This window comes from Taudactylus pleione, unplaced genomic scaffold (assembly GCF_031769625.1).
Source record: "Taudactylus pleione unplaced genomic scaffold, aTauple2 ptg000199l, whole genome shotgun sequence".
In the NCBI taxonomy this organism is placed as follows: Eukaryota; Metazoa; Chordata; class Amphibia; order Anura; family Myobatrachidae; genus Taudactylus; species Taudactylus pleione.
Window position 1 is genome coordinate 10,821,435 of NW_028284601.1, and position 25,029 is coordinate 10,846,463.

Genomic DNA, 25,029 nt, shown 5'->3' on the forward strand with positions numbered 1-25,029 from the left:
GAAACAAGTGATTCCATTTCAGAAACATCTCAATACAGTACTTGCCCACTTATCCACAGTGTTAAAGCTACTATACATCTTATATCAACTGTAGGCGAGTACCGACATTTGATTTTTGTTCAGAGTACTGGCACCTTTTTTTTTTCATAGAAATAGAAAGCACTTTTAATTAAGCAAACCAGCATTAAGAGTTGTCAAATGCAAAACAGGAATCATTACCAATGATCTCTAGTTTCCTTAACAAAATTGCAATTTAATCTTGGTTAATTCTTCCTTGGCTCCTACCTGGCCCCAGATAGAGCTGACAATAACAAAGGCATTACGCATATAAGACAACACACCAAGAAGCTCTTCATCATCATAATCGTGGCGACTTCCAAACATGAAGGTGAAAATAATGTTGCACTGGGCTTTGTTTAGGCACGGACGAGGATCAAAAAAGGATTCTAAAACATGCAGAGGAAAGAATATATTTACTGTACATTCTATTTTTAATTGGCAAGACAAAACAGCCTCTAAGAACATACTTCCCATATGTCCCGGTTCTGGTAGGATATTCCAAATTTGAAGACACTTTCTTATTGATATACACATTTTGTTTCGCTTTAAAAATTGGAAAGAATGTCTCCATTCACCTCATGAACTTTTGTACAGTAATATAAAGTTTTTTTTTTTTTTTTTTAATGGGAAGGGTGTTGGGAGTAGCCTAGTATTTCAGATGGGCTATGCAGGGGCGTAACTCCCAGAGACAATGGAGGCGCCTGCCTCCGGGCTCCAAGCCCTGAAGGGGCTCCTCCATCTATGACATGTCCGGCAGCAAAGTGTGATTCACAGAGGAAAATTAGTGTGACCGCTGATCTTCCACTGCAGTGACGCACCTGCTGCAGCGTTGATTAGCCCTGTCCTGGGACCCCGTTAAGACCTGCAAAAAGGGACAGGAAGGTTCCCGTCTGATACCCCTCAGCCTGCGCTGCAGCAAGCGACGGTGCACCCGCCACTGCTGCTGGACAGTGAGCTGAGACCCGAGACATCTATCCCAGGAGACCACCGTTACAGAGAGCCACCTACTGGATACCGCCAATTATGTATCACAACAAACGGTGGCTCACAAGCATATGCTGCTGCAGAGTCGGCTGAAACTCCGTGAGTCTAGCTGACTCACCAACCGTTGTCACACAGCGTACCTGGAGTCATGGAACAAAATTTACATATTAGGCATAATTGTATTTGAGCATCTGTGCGTCATTCGGTGCTGCCAAGGCTAAAAGCCACAGCAAAATGCACGTCGGTGTCCTGCTGTGTACCAGATGCCTCATGTACAAATTGTGAAGACTATCTATATATATATTATGCATGTACCTATGCACTAACGTTAGGAGAACTATACCTGGGTCTTGACACTGCAAAACCGTGGGGCTTGGTAGCACTTAATCAGGCACAGACTCTCATACATTTATACCTGATATGTAAATTATCATACACCTCTAGACCCCATAGAATCTCCTTCATATATTCTTTCTAGGTGTGACTTCATTGGTATACTTTTTTTATGGGGGGCGCCAAACTCTAACTTGCCTCCGGGCGACTGGGATGAATTTACGCCCCTGGTGCTATGTGTCATGTCCCAATGTATGTGGTCACTGCGGTTGTGATATAGATGCTGCCCTAATTAGGGGAGGTGTGGGCATGTCTCAATTTAAATATTTTTAGTGTTGATCCTGTAGGTAAGTTACGAGAAACAGCCTGCTTGAAGGTACACATTTTGCACTTTACTAAAAACAATATTTCTTTGTGGGGTGTAGTGCTGGGGAAACTTAAATGCAAACTAGCTGGACTTCCAAATGCAGGAACTAAAGCTGGCCACACACTAGACCAACTTGCATCCAACCAGCCAACTAGTTGATTGGTTGAAATGAAAATCTGGTAACGGATTGGAGTAACTGATGATCAGCAATTTGCTCCTAAATGCCAGAAAAAAACATATGAAAATGGTCATTCAGACAAGTTTGTTAAATGTTTGATCTAAACAATTTGTTCAAACAAACATTTTCCAGTGTTTGGAAGCAAATTGCTGATTGTCATTTGCTTTCATACTTTACCAGATTTTCATTCCAACCAATCAACTAGTTGGCTGGTTGGACAGATAATCTTTAGATGTGTGGCCAGCTAAAGAGCATGTGGACTTGTTTGAATCACCGGTGGTATTGAATAGCAGTACATCATGGTATTTTTTTTCACATGCCTAAAGTGGAGAGGTTCTATGACCTGTTACTTGCCAGATGCTAGCACCATCAATAGGAAGATGTATCAAAAGGACTGTTGACAGGGGGCCTGATTAAGACCCGCTCGCGAGCGCTGGACGCTCGCAAGCGGGTCGATGGTGCCGAAGTGCGCATGCGCACGACGGAGGGAGCTCCGTCGTGCGCATGCGCGAGACCCGGGGAGCGAAGGGGAATCCGTCGCTCCGGGTCTCGCTACAAAGGGGGCTGTCGATGGTGAGTGACAGCATGCCCACTTTGGTGGGCGTGCCGGGGGCGTGGCTGCCAGACGGAGGTGTTCCCATGGGAACGCCTACCGTCTGAGTCCGGCCCCACTGACATCAGAAGTGATGTCAGTGGGAGTGATTTTGGCTCTGATAGAGCCAAAATCACTCCTGGGCTTGTGGCAGCGAGACCCTACGGCAGGGACCATAGCGACCATCATCATGGACGCTCGCTATAGCTGTGGGTGGTAACCCACAGCTATGCGAGCGTCCATGAGGCCGCTCCAAAATGAGGTAGGAGGGCCCTGATTCAGAGCGAGCGCTCTGGTCAGAGCGTCTGGCTCTGAATCAGGCCCAGAGTACCCAACTACATATACCAAGACTTACCCAACGGCAGGTATTTATTTAGTAAAACTAGATAGCAGTTTATTTGTGGTGGGCTTAGTAGTTTTCCCAAATGTACTTATTGCTCTTGAGTAGGTCTTGGGTACTCTGGCAAAAGTTACATTGGTTTGTCCGCTTTTTGATGTTGCTGTATGTCCAGATGTTAGTAATTTAGTAAACATATACAGACTACGAAACAGGCAGCACTGGTGCTTATAAAGTTTTTTTTTTTTTTTTAAAAAAGGTAATAACTAAGCCATCCTAGGCCAGTAGAGCTCTTAGGGTCTGATTGAAACCTGTTCGCTAGGCTGCGATTGCTCGCAGCCGGGCAAATGTTGCAAACTGCGCATGCGTATAAGTCACAGTGTGCGTGCGTGAACCAGTCACTGCGATCGGGAATCGTGCGCTTGTAGCACAAAGACTGAGCCCTACTTTGAGTGACAGTGCCGTTTGTGGGTGGTAACAGGGGAAGGACCTGGAAAACAGGGAAGTGTCTGACCGTAAAAACGTCATTCTTCAGGCGTGCATAATTAGCATGGAAGAGTCATTGTACACGTCACCTGATTGTATTTCACACTGCAGTGAACGCAGTGCTTGCGGCGGGGTAGGGTCTACCTCAAGGGCTGTGAGCAGCTCTGATGGCTCTCGATGTTACTGAAAAATCAAGCACTTCCTGGAGATGTGTGCTACGAAGAAAAGTGGGCGTCATTACCCCGCGTGCGATCACTCTGCTGTCTCTCGCTAAGACAGAGGGCGTCCTTAAGCCTGCCATGTGCGATTGCGGGATTTGCATGCCTGGCCCTTGACGGCTGCGAAAATCTGCTGCATTGCGACCGGGGCATTGCGAATCGTCCCCCTAGTGCTCCTAAAGTTGCTTCTGTAACCACTGTTGCTATGCTACTGCTCATTTTTTAGGTCACACACTTTTTGGTTTCCAGTAAAATAACACAATTTAAATATTTAGGTAATCTTCTCCATGTGACTTTTTTGTTTTGCATAATTTTTGTAATATTTGACCTTTTTTGATTTTTTTGAATGCTTTTATACAGTGGATGATGTGCATTTGATGCATCATACATAATTTACTACACCAACCTTGTGTATTCTTTAACTCTGCCACCAGACACTGAGCTTCCTCCTGAATATGTTCTTCCGTGCTATTTTTTCCCATGCCAAAGTCCCGCATTGTAGCAAGGGAAAAATTATGAAGTTCCCGCCAACTCTCCATGTTGCTAGTAAAAGCAATTCCTGATATGTGAAATACAAAAGATCCATGAATTTATATTAACACATTAATATGAGCTAAAGCTTCACATATGTACATTTTAATGTTTTATTTGTAATACGGTACATTCGTTTATTTAGTTTATGTACACATACTAAACTCGCTTTACCATATCAAAGTTGCTGGATGGTACAAATGACTCCAATTGGTTTCACAAAGGTAAAAAACGTATTAGAAAACTGCGTCACACTTGTTATAGGGGTTGCTATAAGTTCGTGTGATTTAGCTGCAGGGTCTAATTAGGATAACCCGTCCCTAGATAATCAAACTTAATATAACAAGGAAGATCCGTGCTCAACATGTATGTCAGTAATATTTATTGGGATGCAATAACCTCCAATAAAGTGTATATGACACCAAATAACATTGTACTTGTTTATTTGAATTACATTAGGTCATTATTGGGAGTAATTGTACTCCTAATTGATGTATGTTACTTAGTAGGTGAAAGAAAAACTAATAACATATTGAATGTTACTGTACTTCACAATGATTATCAGTCTGTGGGTTAGCAGAATACACACCAAATCGCCGTTTTCAAAACAATTTACTACATGTAAAGAATACAAAAATAGTTTAATAAATTAAGTTGCTATTTAGCAAACAGGAAAAAAAGCCATGACTGTGACAGGTGATATAGCTGAAGCCACAGGCAATTTGAGCTACAGCATATGGTCTATAAGCCTGTGTTAAAAGGGGAAGCAGTCGGGAAGCTGGTGGACACAATGCCAACCGCCAAATCCCGACTGCTTAATCCTGGCAAGGGTTAAATGACAGGCGTCGAAATCTTGACGCCTGTCATTTTACCTATGCCGGGAGACAGTCATCCCGATTGAAGGACAGCCACGGTGGTGGGGGGGGGGGTTAGGGTTAGGCACCCCCCCGGGAGATTAGGGTCAGGCTAGGGTAAGGGGGGGTTAGGTTAGTTATACTTGCCTCTCTAGATGATCGGGATTTCCTCTTCTGTTGGGCTGCCGCTACCAGAATTTGACCATGCGGCCGGTGGTAAATCATACTGATCCCGTTAAAAGAAACCCTTCCCTTTCTCTCGCCTCTTCAATACCCAGCTTTGCTACATACTTGGCTTTTGCTTCAAGGGACCAGGACCTCTGACGGAAGAGAGAAAGCTGCCGATTGGCTATCCATCTTTAAACTAGCTGGGCTACTAACATTATCTGATTTCTCATACTGTAAATAAGGAGGCAATAGAGTATTTAATAAAGTTTATATGGAGCAAAAAGATTTACATGGGCACTGCTATTTACTTCCTTTCCCTGTTACCCACAGGCCAGGATTACCAGCAGGAGCTAAGTGATATTTGACATTGGGCTCCGTATCCGGGAAGCAGTTGGGAAGCCGATGGACAAAATCCCAACAGTCGGCTCCCCGACTGTCTAATCCCGGCAAGGCACTAATGACAGGCGTCGAAATCCCAGTGGGGTGACTTGGCACTGTAGGGAAATGTGGCTACACCTGCATGTCAGCCTCTTCCTCTTTGTGCTTGCCAGTCTCCTCTCGGCACCCATGAAAACCACCAGTGGTGTGACGTATTTTTTTTTGTAACCTCCAAAAAAACTTGATAACTTAGCGGGCGGAGAGCTGGAGGTGGAGATTAGGAGGAAAGGGAAGGAGAGGAGAAAGGAAATGAGAAGGCAGAAAAGGAGCTGCAGGAGTGCATTGTGGGTAATATCTCAAATACTGCCGCCCCACTGGGACATTACAGCTTGACAATGTTAATGGATGCCATTATTACCTTGAGAGTTTGGAGGTACCCAACATGTGGTAAGTCTCAGACACCACTCATTGTTAAAGCAGTCGAGTGCTGCTCACACCCATTAGTCATGTTACGGTAGCTGCCTTAAATGCCTTTTAAAATGAATAAAAGAGTGATAAAAGACTTATTACTCATTGTTAAATGGGGCCTATAGGTTCAAGTACTACAAAAGAGAATTCCAGTGTTCTTCACTGAACCACCCATGTGATCATGCTCATCGCCCACCAAAAGGTGAGGGTGAGCCCATTTGACTGGAGTTTCCTAGTTGACTGCATGACGTTGGCCATATTGGACAGACCACAGTCATGCAAAGTGGCCGGGTCTATTGAGGGGTCTGTTCATTCAGATGACAGTAGTAATCTGGACACCGGGCAATAAGTTTAGCAATTCCTGCGGGAGGGTCACGTCAACCACTATTCTGCATCTTGGTCCGATGGTTCTCGATTGTACCGATGTTTTCGCAATCTTGCACATTATTACAGATGTGAGTGAAGGTAAGGAGGCATCTTTATGAAGTGCTGGGCATCTTCATAATATGGTGCAGCGGCAGTGCGTATATATTCATTAGCATATTTTTGCAGCAGCCAGGTGCATGCGAAAGCAGTATTGTGATCCAGAGCCTGCCCTAGGCATAATAAGCAAATGCCTAGGGGCAACTGGAATGCCCAGGGGCATCAGATGGCTCTGCTACTGTCCCCCCACCTGCCGCTGCCCACTCTTCCCTTTTCCCCGCCTGCCGCTGCCCCCCTGCAGGGTTAGCAAAATACGCGCTATAGCGCGTTTTTACACTCTACAGACAGAGAGGGACTCTGGGTCTGATTCAGATCTGAACGCTCTGACCAGAGCGTAGGGCCGCCCAGTGGCTGATCCTAGGAGGGGGTAAGTCAGACACTGACTGGGGCTAAACATGTGTGAAAATTATAATGTATATATAAGTTGCACTGCATACACCCTGCTAATAAAATATATAATATATATATATATCACCAGTCAAAATTTCACCTAGGGCACCAAATTGTCTGGGGCCGGCTCTGTTGCAATCCATCCTGAATCAGGCCCATAGTTCCCACAGTGATTGCTCTGTGGCCACACCTGGAAATGGCAGGAAACATTGTGAGATTTCCACGCCGGACCCTGGTAAAAGAAAAAAAAAAAAGGGTGCGTGTCCTAATCGCGGGAGGCATGGCCACATCCCCTTAGTTTAAAAAAAAAAAAAAGTTTTGCAGCTCCGCAAGGTGGGGTGCAGTGAGCCCCCTCAGCCCAGTGCATAACCAGTGGGGGGGCGATCAGCTTGATCGCTCCCCCCACAGTCATACTGTAGGAGACTGCTTTTTAGCAGCCGTGAGCAGTCTCCAGGGCAGCCCAGCACACAGCAGCATGTGCTGGGCTGCTGTGTGATGTAAGAGAGGGGGGGGGAAGTGGTGCCAGGCCCGTCCACCAAGCCCAGGCCTGGGTAATTTGTACCCGCTCCCCCCCCTCTCAGCGCCCCTGGATATTTCCATCCCTGTTACTGAAATGTAAAACTGTATGAAGCTGGCTACATCGGTTGTAGGATTAGGATCCAGATTACAAGGTTTAGGTTGAGATACAGTACATAACTGTAGTATGTAGTGAACAGGTTGACAGTTAAGCTTGTTAACATGTTGTCATGCAGGGTTGGATCTAGATGTGAGTGCTGATGAACACACAAACATGGCTTGTAGTACCAATCATTTTGCTTTTTTTTATTATTCTTTGTATCAGATGTGCATGTATGAGTTATATTACCCATTAATAGGGTGTTCCTTCCTATGGGTGTCGGTATTATGACCAGCGGCATCCCAGCTGGGATTCCATACCCAACCCACCTTTTAATATAGCTACAACTTTTCAAAAATTGCATATACTGCAGTGCCCAGTGCAGATGTGGTACCCCCAAATTTGTTCCCAAATAGGGGTCCCCCCAATATTTTTTCTTTATGTATGTACACATACTGTAGATATACTGCAGCCCCATTCCTTATAATAGGCAGGTATAGTGAACTTTGACTGACCCTGCTCTCCCTGAACCCCACTTAGCATGTGCAAACAGGGACGTAGAAAGTGCCCCTTGGTCAGCAATCCATTTAGGAGGGAAAATCCTGCCCCATTGATTGGTAGCCTGTTGTCTAGGCAGAGATCCCTGTAAGCGGCCTGTTCCTGGGGTCCCCCTGTCCACTCATAAATGCCGGACAGACACGGAGGAGAATATGGAAGAGTTTATAAAATACCCTCCCCAGGGCTGTCAGTGCTGAGTCTGGGAGGATTTGTCTGTGGAGTGCTCAGAGTCTGGTCATACAATAGGGGAGAGTTTTCCCCTATGTTACCCTGGATTACAAATACTGCACCTGGTGTGCTGTCTGTAAGGAGGTGCTGTGGAGTGTCCCTGGCTCTGTACAAATAGGTGTGCAGTAACCCCTCTCATTTATCCTGGATTACAAATACTGCACCTGGTGCTGTCTGTAAGGAGTTTCAGTGGAGTGCCCTTGGAGCTGTAAAAATAAGGATGTTATAACTTTTAGGTTTGCCCTGGATTACAATTACCAGACTTCACATTAACCCGGAAGGCTACCTATCCAATTTGCCAGGAGAGGTGCTCTGATGCTGGATATGAGTCCCTGGAGGAAGCTTGCCTGGGGATTTGCATAGAGCACCCTGCTTTGGAAGAAGGGTTGCTGCTATTTCCTATGTGGCTAAAGGACCTCTGTGTCATATCCACCATGTGACCACTGCAGGAGGCTGGACCACTCTTGCGTTACCATCCACTAGGGCATAGAGGGGGGAATAAATATTTGTGGTGAGCGCAGTGAGCCACCGTGCCCAAAGTGTGGCGAGCATAGCGAGCCCGCGAAGGGACACTTTTGGTCCCCCGTTAGCATCCCCGCCCCTCCCCCTTTTAGGCCGGGTCACGTGGGTGTGACATCACAGTCCATCAGCGCTCTATAGTCTAGACCTAACCTTGGAAGAAGCCCCCGTTGAATAAAGGACTGCCTTCCTAAGTGCCTGTTATCAGGAGGCACCGCATGTGGAAGTCTGCGCATGCTGGGAGAGAAGAGGAGCTGCCTGGGAAGGAGGTCTCTTCGCTCCATCGTCGCAGATGAAGCCCCAGCTGAGGAAAAGGTCCCGCCAGTGACGAAAACCCTGCTGGCACCCGCACAGACAGAAGAAAAGACAGCCCCAGAGGAAGAGTGCTTCTGGACCCCTCCTGCTGCTGTGTTTGTTTGCTGGACAGAGCCCCTGTGGAAAGGGGTTTTGCACCTGTTGCCCCTTGTAAAATACCTGCCGGAGGTCTGCAGCTGGAAGCTCCGGTGCAGTGCTGTGCATCCCAGAGTTGCCGTGGATATCAGAGGAGGCTGAATAGCCACTGCCAGGGGTGAGATCATACCAGAACCTCCCTATACTCTGTCCCTCCTCAGCTCCTATCTTCCCTCCATTAAGGCCCTGACCCTCTCTACACCTATCCTATCTGGGTCCTCTGGGTCTATTGCATTATCCTTTACCTTGTGGCTAACCATGATCAGACTGGGAGACTAGGTTTTGTGTAAAAGCTGGGACCGGGGGTCAGTCTCCCAAACAACTGGGTGTAGAAAGGGGTCATAGTGTCTTAAATTAGGTAAAGTGTGTGTGTAGTGATGAAATAGGGGGGGTGAGTAAAAGATAGGTCACCCCCTATTTTCCCCAAGAATTGTATTGGTGGTCATTTTCTTTCCTGTGAACCTCTGGCTCATGTCCAGGAGGGGACGTGATTTATGGGTGTTGGCTCATGTCCGATGCCACCATGGGTGATGTATAATATGTCCTACATCTTTAAACAAAATGTAATGCCATGTGATATATATTTGACTCTGTTTACTGTTTGACTCTTGTGTTAGCTAAAGTGGTTGATAGTGGCCCTACATGGCCCTTTATCTGTTATAACACTCTGTAAAGCTGTTCACTGCTTGCTGTGTTATTATTGTCAATGCTAATTCATATTTTGCTTGCATGAAATGTTTGAATATTTACTGGTTCTGGTGTTAATGTAAATTGTCTCTTATACACTGTTTGGCCCGGTATCCATTTCAAAGTCCATTCATGCTGATGTAATGGATATTACTTGTGCTGTCATCTCATTAGCAAAAGGTGTATGTTTACTGTGAATCTGTTACCTTGTTAATTTCTGTGGTGTAAAGTACATTACTTGTTTATTTAGCCCTGTGTAACCCTGGCTGGCAATTCTGGTGATAGTAATTTGTGGCATAGGCATTTAGGAAGACTGTTGTCCCTATTTTTTTCAAGGCTCAAAGACTGTGTTACATTTATGCAAGTTGCCATTGAACTACTGCTATCAGCATAGCCTCAGTGTTGTCCTTATTTTCTCAAGGCTCAAAGACTGTGTTACATTAATGTGAGTTGCCGGTGAACTAATGCTATCAGCACAGACTGTATTCCAAAGCTATAGGTTGCTGGTGCACTACTGATACAAGCCTAACCTACATGTGTTTTTCCCACATTTTTCTCAGCAAAAAGAAACGTAGCACAGACTGTATTTCACAGCTATAGGCTGCCGGTGCACTATTGATACAAGGCTAACCTACATGTGTTTTTTCCACATTATCCTCAGCAAAAGGAAGCGTAACACAGACTGTGTTTTAAAGCTATAAGCTGCCGATGCATTATTGATACAAGCTCGACCAGCAAGTTTCAAGTTTAGGCCTCTCTTTTGTTTTAGGTAAAGTAAAGTTCTGCAGGAATTGTGGTTCACACTTGCTCGCCAACTGGGGTCACCGTTAGAGGACAGGGAGGTAATAAATACCTTGACATTGAAAAGCATAATTCATGTCGTCTAACCTGTGAATGGTAAACATTTCCTGTGTCAATTGTTAATCTTTGATTGGTTACAATAAAATTGCGTTGCACTTTCCCTCCTGACTTGTCATTGTGTCTGCAAAAGGGGAATAGAGGCTTGCCTCTGTGTCACGGTGTGTCCTATCTTAGCTACGGGGAAATCGGCCACCGAAGTATTCCGAACACACCTGAACCTGGTGCACCAGTCGGTACATCACACAGACTATGGGGATGGAGTGACTGCCAGCAAAATCATTGATTTTTCTATAGTATGCCTGTTGCCAAATACAGTAGCAGGATGTGTTAAACTGATAACCCCATTTTCCATCAAAAAAGCCAGAGAAAGCAATTTCATAAATAGAGCCCAGAGCAACCAAACATGTTCTGTCATTTTACTGGTGATGTTTCAAAAAATAAAAAAACTCACCTTGTCACCAGATAGCAGAAATTATCTACTTTTTTTGCTGGCTTTAAGAACCCAGTTTTCAATTTCCTTAAATAGAATTTATTTTATTTCATTTTAGCCCCCTGCCATGATTATACCCACAGTTATGGTCCACGGGGGATGGAAATACTAGGGACTGTTAGCAGAGGTTGGTATGTGCCAGAATTAAGGGTTCATGTATCAAGCAGTAAAATACATGAGTGGACCAGTGGAGTAGTTGCCCATAGCAACAAATCAACTCCTACTTATTATTTTATAGACTGTACTTGATAAATGCTACTCCAAAGCCGATTGGTTGCTATGGGCAACTTCTCCACTGCTCCACTTCTCCATGCTTTTTACTGCAGGATACCTAAACCTCCAAATCTCTTCTCTTTAATAAGCAGTCACACTGGGTAATGCTTCGTGGTAAAACTATTTATAAAGTAAACTGGCTTGGTTTAACAGCATACAGACATGGCAGGTATACACATGAACAACAGACATTAAAAGAGCACATCTTCTAGAATACAGATTCTCAAGCTCGGTTCTCAGGACCCCAAAAAGTGCATGTTTTCCAGGTCTCCTCACAGAATCGCAAGTGAAATAATTAGCTTCACCTGTGGATCTTTTAAAATGTGTCAGTGACCAATGAATACACCTGTGAACCTGCTAGGTGATCTGGAAAACATGAACTGTGTGGGGTCCTGAGGACAGAGTTTGAGAACCTCTGTTCTAGAATATTCTAGACCATCCAACGTGACCCGTTCCATTAGGTGCAAAATGCTCTGTTCCTGGACTTCCTTCTTAATTTACGATTGCTGCAACCTGTGTTGAAACACCCTGCTCATTAATCAAACTCGTTTAACATAGGTGACTGCAATCATATATTATGTGGGAAGTCCAGGAGCAGAGCATTGTGTACCTGATGGAAGGAGTCATGTTTCAGGGTAGGATATTCCTGTACATAACTGTATACAGAGTGATAATACCTAACAACACTTTGTAACAGCGTCACCTGCTGTCCCTCCAGTGTAATCACTGAAGCACCTAACACCCCTTTCACATCGCAAATGCCAGGTCGCACCTGAGATTTGTACACACATTGATACCGGATACGACACAGCTAAGACCCCTTTTAGACTGGTGGCCAGACCCGGCAATAATGCCGGGTCCATGAAGTCACCGCCATCACTGCTGAGCCAGCACTTGGAGATGAAATCATCTCCAAGAGCTGGCTTTTCCTAAGCAGTGAACGGGACCCAGGTCGCCTTGACCTGGGTTACCCATTCACAATGCACTGCGAGCCGGGTTTAACTCATGTGAAAGTATAAGTCTCAGTCTGTTGCATTATCTCAACACGGATGTAGCCTCACAGCATGGGCGTGTTACCGTGTGCCACACCATTTGTTTTTATCACATTGGGGGGAGTGTCCAACGCTACCAGAGTTGCAGGGCTGCTCCCAGTCATTCTGTAATGTTTAGATGCACCATGCATGTGTGCTGTATCCATTCATTAATGCTCTACTATGCCCCTCATTTCCCAATATATATCAAGGTGGTTTAATCCTAAAACAGGGGTATATGAGTGTCCCCAATGAATTAATTTTGTTAGCTACAAACCATACCCTGATTAAATAATCTACTGTCCACATCACCATAAGCCTTGAATAAGACTAGGGTGAAGGCATTGTGCTTATTAAGGTGAGAAAGAAAGAGCACCCACATAACACACCACCAGCAACACCCCTGAGTCAGGGGGTGTTATATCGGGTTGTGTATGGGATGACGATGCGTAGGATCCTGGTGCTTAGAATCCCAATGCCAGCATCCTGACACCTCCCAGTAAGTACCCCTACCCTAACCCCATCCCTAAAACTAACCCTTCCTCCTGGCAGCCTAAACCTAACTTTCCACTCCCACAGCCTAAGCTTCCTCCAGCAGCCTAACCCTAACCCTCCCCCCGCAGCCTAACCCTAACCCTTCCCCCCCGCCTAACCCTCCCCCCCTGCAGCCTACCCTAACCCTTAACTTAGTGCCTAACCCTAACCCTTAATGCTTACAGTCAGGATGTCAGCGGTCAGGATGCTGGCAGCGGGATTTTGGCGCTGGCATCTTGACAGAGTACTCACCATAACCCTTGTAGTAATAATCGAAGGAAAGCATGTCACCTCGAGCTAAGAAATCATCCCCTCTATCCACAAGGACTTCTTTCACAGCTTTGTATCCAGTGACCACAATGACCGGACGGGACCCCAGGTAAATGGTAAACACCTCACCGTATTTCTCACTTAACTGAATTGAAAATTATGAATATTGTCAGCTCAATTTGTACAATTTCCCACAATACATACATTTGTTTAATGTAAAAGGGACAAACTTTATATACTGTAGCAGAGTTTATTCTACAGGGATTGTTTTACTTAGTGCAGCAATTATTAAAATATCTTTATATCAACCAGGCTTTAATGAAATGACTTGAATGTAATGAAATGCATCTATGTGACCACCACATCCATCTGCGGAGGAAAGTAGGCCTCAGCAGCAGCACACATTGGTATCAAGAGATTCATCAGAAGTGAGACGGATCTCTGCATACACTCACTTCTGAATAGCCCATAATTACATCAATACACCCATGGCAAACTTATCCTACGTGCAAAAGCCCCCTTCCAACGCAGTTAAAATGGAGATCTATAGAAATCTGGTTCACCTGTAAATTGCATATTCAGGCCCTTATACACATTTAACATCTGTGAATAAGTTGGAAAAATAAGCAAATCTGAAAATTGTTTCTAACAGAAAAGGAGCGAGAAAGTTCCTAAATAAAAATATATTTTTCATTGCCAGTTGAAAATATGATAATATGCAAAAGATCTGTGTCACAGATGTTATTTCATACACTGAGAATCTTTACACCATACAAAGCAAGATGTCCAGTGCCACTGCCATGCTCCTAGTGGAGGCATCTTGTGTAAAATGATGCCCACTGCAGGCTTCTGTGATCCGATGCTGCGTCCTAAGACATCACCAGGCCATTGGACATCTGAGTAACCCTCATCTGAGTTAGAAGTAGGCAAAGTGGCGATCTTGGATGCAAGCAGCCCATGTTTTTGGACAGTGCATGTGTCCGATTCTCTCTGCAAATGTGTCTCGGTGGTTACCGCACAAAGATGCATTTCCATGTAATTTCAAGGGGTGTTCCTGAGAAGTAACAGGAGCAGAAAGCCAGTTGTGGTCATAGGGCGGGTATGTCGCAGTCAGAGCCTGTGTCCAAAGACGCAGTTGCACTGACCCAGGCGGCCATATTTAGCCATAGAAATTGCACCTGACATAGGTTAGGTGAAATCTCCAATGGTGTTACCGATGGTTTGCCTTAAAATGCACACTGGCAGATTAGTGCCGCAGCTGCAGGGAGTCTCATTTGGATACCCATTGGCCGCATCACTATCATAAAGAGAAAGTTGCATTGTGGCAAAAGAGGCAGTAGTGACTGCAATAGGGTGCAACTCTGAATCAGGCACAACGATATGCAGAAGGCATACTCTACAACATTGTGTTGCTGATTTCTACCCAATTGCATACACACACAATCCACACAACCACCCCCGGTCCTGCAGCGGTACACCCACCCGCTCCAGTGGCCCCGTAGCAGCAGCGGTATCCACAGCCACAGGGGACCCAGCACCCCACGCACCATCCACCGGTCACTGACCACCACAGGCCCGGTGACCTCCACCATCAGCAGCAGCATGCCTCGACAGTCGCAGCGGCACACTCTGAGCATCACCCATCTGCAGCAACATTCTTATCTCCACGGCCGCACCATAAACACCCCATAACCTACCGGTAGCTAAGTAACTCCAAGACTCTCATCACCATGTGGGAAGATGCCGGGGGGTGCACACAACCCTCCATCCACACCTCTTGCTGCCCCCCATTCATCCCTCCACCACCTGAGACTCCATAAGACTGTCGACCAAAAGGTCCAGCAGGGGTAAAGTGCCGGTCTATTGAACCACATGGCCAGGAGCCCCCTGAAAGGGTCTGCCCACCTCCCCAGTCTCTCCCACTTCCACCACCACACCATCCCCCTCTGCCCGGGACTCTACAGGAGCAGCACTGTGACTACTCAATTAAATGATTTGGCCCCCTCTCATCTTTGTCTGCCTCTTCCTTTCCACATCTCATCATCATCCCCCCACCACACACCTAGCCCATTAGCAACCACACCCACATTCCACCACAACCACACCAACAGGGAGAGCGCACCTTTCCCCCCCTCTTTTCAACAACATATACAAAACTCACAAATAAACATGACATAATAGACCAACTAGACAATCAGAGTTAGAATTATGAAGCTAAAATAGGTAAAGTGTTGGTACTAGATCTCAGACAGGTTAGTAAATAGACAATATAGCAATCCAATAGCTTGTGTCCATTCTTTGCTGTCATGGATGTGCATTAACCAACAACCAGCATTATTAGAGAGGGGCATAACTTGAACCTTGTGGGCCCCATAGCAACATTTTTAAGAACCCACTCCCAGCTCAGGTCTCAATCAGGGTGTATATTATATATTTTCTGATAGACAAAACCTTACAGTTTCACATGGCCCATTAAGGCTTCTTAGACATGATCTGAGATTTCACAAAACCTACTGAATTTTTGCCACTCAAACTTAAAAAAAGCAATGAAATTCCAATCATTAAGGCTGATGCCTTAATGGATGTGTTCCTTGTGCAAAACAGATATGGTATACCATCATACCCTGTGGTTAACTGCAGATTCAGCACTCTCACGGAGTGAGATTACTGTAACTCACAAAATGGTGGAGCTGCGAATTCACATAATTGTGTTCTCATTGGAATACACACAAGCAGTATATGCAACTGAGGTCTGAGCAGAAGATATAGAGCTGTGCATATAGGATGAGAATGGTGTGGATTGGGACAGGAGACAGCTGTCGATGGGGAAGACAAAGATGTGAAGAAAGGGGAAGATTAAGCAGCACAGATGGGGGGGGAGCCAAATTGATGTGGATGGGTTGAAAACAGTGGTGTTGATGGGGGGGACAAAGTGATGCAGATGGGTGAAAATCAGTGGGGCAGATCAGGGGAAACAGAGAGGCATGGTTTGGAGACAGAGCGACGTGAATGGGGAATTAGCCCTGACCACTAGTCATACCAGGCCAGAGATACCAGGGAAGGAGGTGACCCCCCAATAAATGAGTTCCCCTCTCTAGGGCACCTCAGGCATGGGCTGATAGCTTGGGGCTATCCCTGACACCCCTGGGTATAAATGTGGTACAAATGAAGAGAGTTGAAATATTGTCTTTAGCAGTAGAACTACAGGTCACAGCAAACCTCCCACACATGTTGGTACATGGATTACCACAAGTACCAGCAAGCGGGGCATTAAAAGCCTCTGGTACCAATAGTACTGCTGTAAAAGAAATATAAAAAAAATATATAATACTGTTTGTTTTAATAATTTATTTTGCTGCACTTTCACCTGGAGGGTGGCGGCCTCTATGCTCTCTTTCATGGCTACTGCCTCCCCAGGATTTCCGTCGTCTTCCCATGGTGGGTGCCAAACCACCACGGCTTCCAAAGTCTTTGTCTGGCGGGCACCAACCCGCCAGGGCTTCTGGCATCTTCACCTGAGGGGCGGCATTTAAGATCTTTTTCGTGGCCATCATCTCCCCAGGGCTTTCGGTGTCTTTGCCTGGCCGGTGCCAACCACCAGGGCTTCCATAGTCTTCGCCTGGCAGGCGCTGACTCGCCAGGGCTTCAGTCGTCGTCGCCTAGTAGATGCCAACCCTCCAGGACTTCCGGTGTCTTTGTCTGATGCGTGCCAACCAGCCAGGGCTTCTGGTGTCTTCACCTGGGAAGTAACAACCAATTAGCTCTTTTGTGCGGCTGCCACCTCCCAGGGCTTCTAGTGTCCTCTTCACCTAATGGGCAGCAGCCTTTGAGGTCTTTTGCATGCCCGCCACCCACTAGGACTTCCAGCATCTCCTTTCTTTGGTAGCTCTTGACTGCTTCCCTGCTCCCTCCCCGCTTACATGCCAATGCCTCGTGCTTATATAAGCCAGCCAAGGGAGCAGAGCGATGTCATCATAAGCCGTGATTGGATCGCGGTGGCCATCTTTGCATTTCAAAAATAGCGCCAAGTCGCCATTTTTGAAATGGGCACCGCTGCCGAACTTTGCGATGATGTCCCAAGGTGTGATTGCCAGGTTCCAGCCAACACTAACGCCCGCTACCTCCCCTAGGTCCCACCATTGCTAACACCTGCAAAGGACAGCCATTTTTGTTTACCCAGGTGAAGCCACAGTACACCCCCTGCTGGAAGCCACCTACTGAGGCTGCTTAACAAGTTGAAGCTCCCCAACATATAATGGGACATTTGTGAGGTAATAGCTTAAAGACTGAACCCCATGTGCACCTACACTGGAACAAGAGCTACCTAATAAAACAAACCCCAAGTCTAATTTCGCCCTCTGTACAGAGTTATGCCTCGCCAAAAATCCCTCAGACTATAGCAGAAAAGTGCTCCTAACTGAAAGAAAGAAAACTGACAGTTTAAACTTTAGATTACTCTCAAATCCTCATTTTGCCCTGAAATTTGGCATGCAGCACCAAGCCACAGTTCTACCCAACCATGCCAATTTCAGCTCAGTATGTCCAAAAGCTTTTGAGATGTAGCCCCTTAAACACCATGTCCCACTCTGGATTAAAGCTCCTGACTGTTGCTTCTTGCACTGATGCTGACTAGCTGCCAGTTTAGTAGGCCTTAGTGTTGTAGTGCCAGGGATCAAGGGCTATCCTGGGAGAGCACTGCCAATTGTGACTGCTAAGCACGAGGAGTGCTAGGACCTTTTATGTTTATTTGCTTATTTTGTGTTATATACCCATGTGTGTCCTGGCCTTTGCTCATGTATGCTGAAGTGCAGTGTCTGCTGCCATTAACGACACTGCTTACTGAGTATCTGCCGGTCATGTGTCCTCATTTCTACACTGGCAATGCAGGATTCTCAGGGAGGGGTTTCCATTATATATGTCCACACACACATACATACAGCGTAACTAGGGTATTTGGAGCCCAGGGCATGGTAAAAAAAAAAAGAGCAACCCCCCAAGTAGGTGCGCATGACAGAGGCCCCCAGTAGTGCTCCTTATATAGTGCCCCAATAGTGCCAGAGCCCCCAGTAGTGGTCCCCCATATGCAGTGCCCCTAGTAGTAGTCCCTCCTATGCAGTGCCCCTTATATAGTGCCCCAGTACTTGCCCCCAGCAGTGCCAGTGCCCCCAGTAGTGGTCCCCCCTTGCAGTGCCCCCAGTGATGCCCCTTATATAGTGCCCCCAGCAGTGCCAATGCCCCCCAATAGTGCATCCCCAAAGCAGTGCCCCATATACAATGACAAATGCACACATTTAAAGAAAAAAAAAAACACTTACCTAAGTCCTTCTCCTGTGCCTGCCGCAGTTCGTGAGCCGGAAGGTAGAGCCTGACTCCGGCAGTGCCTCCCTCTGACTAGCTCCCTCTGGGAGGGCTGTGTGCACTGCCCGTTCACTGCTGACTTAGCGGCCAGCGCTTCGTCAGGTGGTATGAAAGCCACCTGATGTGAAAGCGCTGACATCTGAACTGGCAGAGGCCGATCGTAGGTGGCCCGGGGATGGTGCAGAGATGGAGACAAGGTTGTCTTTATCTCTGAAAAAAAAAATAATTGGCTGGTTAGGGGGGGGGGTTCTGGGTCCTTAGAAACCCCCCCTCTGTGCGCTAGTGCTACACCCCATGTTACAATACTAATATATATATATACATACACACGCACACTCCTACTTGCTTCTCAGCAAAAAGTAGAAGCAAACCAGCACACCTTCCAAGTAGCAAAATAGTTTAAAACATTTATTCATAAACACATGATGCCATCATGCTGTATTGTATCAACATAATACTTATCAAAGCCAAGTAGTTTAAATATGAGGCATAATGATGGCTCCCAGCCAATACAGCATGATGGCATCATGTTTCTCTGAATAAATGTTTTAAACTTTTCTGCTACTTGGAAAGTGTGCTGGTTTGCTTCTATTTTTTGCTGAGAAGCAAGTAGGAGTGTGTTGTTATATATCCAATTGATAACTGAGCACCCATTTTAAAGATGTATTGAGGGCGATATATATAAGTAGTAATGGGCATATTATATTTCTAAACTATTGGTTTCATAATGCAAGCAGCAGCAGCACAGTTTTTCACTAACATCACAGACAGTCACTGCCTGTGTCTCAGACTATGCTCACTGGAGCAGTTGCTGCCTTGCTAATTCCTTGTCCGCTGCCTGGAGAAGAAAGAGACTCGCAGGATGATGATGTCATCATCTCACAAGAAAGCTAGGGCCCTCATTCAGAGCCGTACGCTCTGAGCAGAGCGCACGCTCTGCATGAGGGCCGGGCTCCTTTTTCATGGAGCGTCCTCCTGGACGCTCGTATAGCTGTGGGTCACCACCCACAGGCTATACGAGCGTGCATTTTGATGGCCGCGATGGTCGTGACCATCGCGACCATCGAAATTGCGAGCCGGAGCCTGCGGTTGAGGTTTTCAACCGCAAGCTCCGGAGTGATTTTGGCTCTATCAGAGCCAAAATCACTCCCACTGACATCACTAGTGATGTCAGTGGGCCGGCTTCTGACGGGAGGCGTTCCCGTGGGAACGCCCCCGTCAGGGAGGCACGCCCCCGGCACGCCCACCAAAGGGGGCGTGCTGTCAATCAACATTGACAGCACGCCCCCTTTGATCGGACACAACGAGCGAAGGAAAGTCCTTCGCTCGTCGTGTCTGGCGCATGCGAACGACGGAGCTCCCTCCGTCGTGCGCATGCTCAGTGCAGACCATCGACCCACTTGCGAGCGTACAGCCGCTCGCGAGTGGGTCTGAATCAGGCCCTAGGTCTGCAAATGGTGAATGGAAGGACAGAGTCAGTGAGTGACACTACAATCCACTCCGACCCTCCCCTCCCCTCCAGCCAGTTGCCCAGCCACCTGGCCATTTGCCTGGGGAGTTATAGAAGTAAATAACCCCACAAAAATTTGCAAGGTGCAGGGTGTTGCTTTCTTGGCCACCAGGTTCCCTAAGCCGCAGGGCCAAATAGCAAGCATACCCTTGGCCCCTCTAAAGTTGCTGTACGCCACTGATTAGAGATGAGCAGACAAACACCAACCACCAAATTTAGGGGTTCCGAGTCAAACCAAGTCTGAGTTCGGAATAACTTTGGGGTTCCTAGTCAGAGTCCTGGTTCGATTCTGCAGTCAGTTCGGAACTCAGATTTTAAAAACAAACTTGGATTTTGAATTTCATGTAAACCTGTCCAAATTATATGATTTTAGCCGTGTTTTTTTTTAAATACAGAAATATGGGGGTCCGCACACCTTTCTAATTATTAGATCGGCAATTTATTGCTATCACTTTTTAATAATATGTCCTTTCATTCTTTTATATTCACACTCTCCAATAGATAAGATGATGAAAATCACTGTACAGATGTGTCCTTTTATACTGTGGCTCAAGTCGCACCAAATTCGCCCTCTCGCAGTGCCGCAATTATTAATACATAGGCCCCTTAAACACATTTCTTGCATCAAACAGTGCATTATAAATTTATTTAAAAACATTTGTATGTAAAGTAACCAGGAGCATTATTTGCTATTAATTTTATAACTTTGCACATGCTTTGAGCCCCTGTATGTATATTTTAGTTTGTGCACAAAGTAATACAAAACTTTTTTTTTTTAAATAAAATGACAGGAAAAAGCTAAAAGCACTAAGGGGACAAGCCTCTGGTCTTTATTACCGAATGTGTTAAACTCAACCAGCGATACACCCAATATACTGTACTGTAGTACTCTAATGGACACTCACTTTCAGCAGAGATTGTACAATGTCACCTTTCCTTAGCTGTAGAACATTCCCCAATATAGGCAGAGGGGTAGGTCCTGGTGGTAGGTTCCTTCTTTTCCATAGCAGTTTAAAACTCATGAAAATTATGAGCAAAGAGACAGCCAAAGTAAAGAAGACAGTGACATCCTCTGAGAGATTCATTCTTGCTGAAGTTGTCTGTTGAATCTGAGTGGTGTTCATGTGTCTTTGTGTAGTTTTCCCTCTATACAGGATGGAAATGGAATTTGAGGGTGTGGTATGATTTGCAGCAAGGCTTTTTTTTTAACATAATTGAATGTTTTGTTTTTTTACCAGTATTACATATATGATTACTGTGCATAATATGATAACAGTGTATTACATATGCTGTACATATTATGATTACAGTGTATTGCATATGTGCTTTAAATGTAAGCAAAATAAAAAAACAAATATATTGCCTCGATGCCAATTAAATTTGTTTACAGAGAGGAGGCTGTTTCCTAATGTGGGTAACAGGTTTTGCAGGTGTGACAGTTTCAGAGAATACAGCTGAGATTTCTAACAGTAACAGAACTAGGCTAGTTTACTGCATGATTTTGTACAGAGAAAAATTTTTTAAAATAATATATACATATTAGAATCTTTATACTGATGTAAATACATTTAAGAAAATAGAAGTACAGACACGTTTACTTTGAGTTTGTATTTTAGGAAGTCTATGGAGAAAACTTCAACACAAAATACTTAGGTTAGATAATATTACTAAAACATTAGAGGCAGAAGTTTGCCAAGTGGATACATTGTCTCGTTCACTGGAGTCCCCTGGCATGTTAAAATCTTTTGTCTTTTTTTACTGCAAGTAGACATGAAAACTGTCTACAAAGAGTACTGTCATGGTAAACAGAGACAGCTAGATGACAGATGATTATTTGGTATGCATAGAAAGGGAGCTAATTATTTAGACATGCCTCGCCCTTCTATACAACATCAGTATATTGCACAAGAGAATGTTGAGTTTGAAAGTAGCATGTTTACAGTTCCTCCTCCATCCATAACAAGTGAAATGTCATTATAGATAGCAATTAAAACAGAATATGATGAAGTCAGACAAATTCCAAATGACATAGGGTCCTATTTACCACAATCCGCATCTCAGTTGTACTGTATCAAGCTCACTCTTGCATAAAGTCATGTATAAACTATAGTTCCTGATAAATTTTATGCATTGTTCCTATGTACTAATAGCACAATGCAGGAGATTTCACAGAAATCTCTGGTAAAGTGCTAATTACTGTAGCACTTCAGATCGCAGTCCCCATTATTATCAATGGGGACTACGATCTGACCCCTACAGTATGTACTAAACTCCAAAATGCGAAGCTTTTCGGAGTTTAGTCTCAGTAGTTTATACCATCTTCAGATGGCGTAAACTACTGTAAGCCTATGGAGGCTCCAGGGGCAGGAGAGAGATCTTTTGATCTCTCCCCCGCAGCCCTCAGCCGGCCCCGGAAGCTGATGTTGTGTGCATGCGCAGTGCCAGCCTCCCCCAGGGAAGTCTTTCTTTGAAAGACTTCTCCGAAATGCAGGGGATATAATTCGCGGGGACATCTATTACCGCAACCGCTGTCCCTGCGAGTTCCCGGTAGTACACAGCCGGGATATTTTCATTGAAAATTAAATTATCCCTGGCGAGTTGGAACTATAAACATCGCGGCCCCAAAATGTAATAAAATTGGCAGGAATCACAATGTGAATCTTGAATACATTGCAAGCTCTGTCCCTGCGACTCCTCTTCACATTGTTAAGGAGAGAATATAATTTTCCTTTAATTATTATTATTATTATTATTATGCTTTATTTATATGGCGCCACAAGTGTTCTGCAGTGCCTTACATAGTACATAAAACTAATAACTGAACAAAAAAACAAAAAAAACAAGTAACTTACAGTATAGTGAAGGACATTATATACATTGCTGCAATAGTGATTAAAACACTCACAATAAGCAGCAGGGAGTTAGCAGAGACGTGTTAGGTGCCCTTATGAGGAGTAAGGAGCAGAAGAAAGTGTAAGGAGAAACACTTGAGGGAAGAGGTCCCTGCTCGTGAGAGCTTACATTCTAAAGTAAAAGCATATGTGTGAAGTGAATTTTAAATAATTAAAATCATCTTGCAATGTTTATAAGTGGTAGAATATTGATAGGCAAAAAAGAACATATATATCTGAACTAGGAAAATAAGAGTTACGGTATAACATACCTTTGTTAACACTTTATCTTTGAATGGTCCATAGGGTCCACAGGAATTACCTTGGGGTATGTGGTTGGAGTGATCCAGGCACCAAACAGTTACAAGCTTTAGCTCCCAGGATGCACTGGGTCCTCCTCCAGATATACCTTGGCTACAGGCATTCAGTTTATTACCAAGCCCAAGGCAGGAGAAGGAAATAGGAGAAGGAAGGAACATTTTACACCAGAAACACTCTCTCTATGAAGAGGGAGTCATTGAAATACAAAATTAAAAAGATTACCCAATAACAAGCAGGGCATTAGGGTGGGTGGTAGATTATTGATAGGCAATAAGAACATATATAAATCTGAAATAGGAAATATAACTTTTAAATTAATAGAAGCATATAGAAAATTCACAAGCCCCCATTTCTTGGAACGCAGACCAACCCTGCCCCTGCACTGCCCCATAAATGCCTCTGCCTGTAAATCAGGCAGAGGCATACGAGGGCCTGCATGCGATTACGCAGGACCTGTGCTGCACATGCACAGAACAGGTCCTGGGCACGTCTAGATTCCCAATAATTTGGAATCTGTGATCAGTACCAATACATTTCCTTTTAGTTAAGATATATTAACTCACATATTGGTACAGTTCTATATTTCTGTTTTTAGGTCGCTTAATCTGCTGGCATGGTAGAGTTCATGAATTGGATACAAAATGAACCAGTTAATTTGTTATTGTACACATTGTGCCTGATTGCGAGTCGTACATAATGCAACCACAAGTCTGTGTGCTTGCTGCAAATGGAATGCTAATTCCACCATATGCACGTTCACAGTCATATGCATCTGTGGAATCACACTGCCCCACCTTTGTATCTGGAAAAGCAGCCATCATCATTATCATTGGCACTTACTCCTACCCCAATGCTAAGTGCAGGAGAACCATCTGTAAATGGTATTCACAATGCATAGGCATTTCTCAAATTAACAAGTGACTTTGAATAGCAAATGACGCTACCAACAAGTCAATGGCACTCCCTGACACACCCTTGAATGGTTCTCTTGTGTGCGCTTGCATTGTTGCCACCCAGAAATGCCAAATAAGTGGCCACATACAAAATGCTGAGATGCCTATAGATGGCCATACACCAGAACAACTTTCCTGCAACCATCCATCTAGTTGGTTGGTTGGAATGAAAATCCGATAATGCATGGGAGCAAATGACAATCAGCAATTTCCTCCCAAACACCAGAAAACACAAAACAGGTTGTTCAGGTAAGTTGGTTAAATCTGTTTGATTTAAAAAAAAATTGTCTGAACAACAGCTTTTGACCATTTTATGGTGTTTGGGAGCAAAATGGCTGATTGTCAGTTGCTCCCATGCATTACAAGATTTTAATTCCAACCAACGAACTATTCTGCAGCTTTCCATTCTCTATTTGGAGCTTTCACCCGTGGGTTCACGCTGTCAGGTCCAGCTTCTCCATCAATGGCCTCTGTCAGTCCGGAGAGAGGCTCTACCCCCGAGTCCCGATCCCCTATCCTGCTGTCTCATCCCCGTCCTGGCAGTGCTGATGTCAGCAAAATCTTGACTCATCTTAACTCTCTTCCAAATCGACAAGATATACAGCAGGACTTGCAACTCTTAGAGCAGAGGATTCAGGATTCCATCCAGGCA

At 45.0% G+C, this 25,029-nt stretch overlaps 1 protein-coding gene and 1 pseudogene across 2 annotated transcripts in view; one reads left to right on the forward strand and one right to left on the reverse strand.

Moving 5' to 3' along the window:
• LOC148518785 (cytochrome P450 2A5-like) overlaps nt 1-21,297 on the reverse strand; it is a 28,855-nt pseudogene extending 7,558 nt beyond the window's left edge. Inside the window, exons 1-4 of the transcript XR_015878976.1 lie at nt 21,118-21,297; nt 13,327-13,489; nt 3,962-4,114; nt 286-446 (exon numbers count right to left, since the gene is read on the reverse strand). The product of XR_015878976.1 is annotated as a cytochrome P450 2A5-like (transcript). The remainder of the gene's footprint in view (nt 1-285; nt 447-3,961; nt 4,115-13,326; nt 13,490-21,117) is intronic.
• Nucleotides 1-25,029, forward strand: part of LOC148518781 (cytochrome P450 2C23-like) — a 395,981-nt gene that overhangs the window by 271,857 nt on the left and 99,095 nt on the right. The window lies entirely within an intron of this gene.